Below are 647 nucleotides of genomic sequence, written 5' to 3'. Positions count from 1 at the left end.
TGGTAGTGTTCTGATGTGATACGGAATGTCATTCCAAATCTTGGTGTATGAATAAAAAAAAGATTTCCGACCAAAGTTGTTTTTGTATGGGGGAACTGGGATAAGTGCCTGTGAGACCGACCTAGTGAGGCGACCTGGTCTCACGTGTGTCGGAAAAAGTGCAACAAGTGCTGGTAAGGCGGTATTTCGAATCTGAAAATAAAATGCAATTGCGTGGCTGTTTCGAAAGTTTTCATAAGTTAACGCATTACAATACATTTACAGTATGTATGTCTGTATAAATGTATGAAGGCCTATGTACCATAGATAGATACATAGATAGCGTTTTTTTGTTGCTTCTGCTTTTTTTTTTAAATGCTTGTTTTTTCAGGGTTTGCGTGCTTTTCTTTTTGCTTTGTTTCTGTATTTGCAGCGCGTTTACGAACTTGGATGTGTTCTGTGTATTTGAAGTGCGTTTACTGAATGCTGCGCATGGGCTGTCAAATTAATGAAGTTGATTTTCCTTATTTGCTTGTGTTTTGTCTATGTGTTTTCTCGCAGTTTGCCCCTGTCGGCCACCGTACTTATACACCCCACACCTGCACAGTCATCAGACATCTTCGAGGTGACACGACTCTGAGTTGTACTGAAAGTCTGTGGTGTATAAG

This window comes from Etheostoma spectabile, chromosome 10 (genome assembly GCF_008692095.1).
Source record: "Etheostoma spectabile isolate EspeVRDwgs_2016 chromosome 10, UIUC_Espe_1.0, whole genome shotgun sequence".
Taxonomy (NCBI): domain Eukaryota; kingdom Metazoa; phylum Chordata; class Actinopteri; order Perciformes; family Percidae; genus Etheostoma; species Etheostoma spectabile.
Note: the sequence above shows the minus strand (reverse complement) of the source record.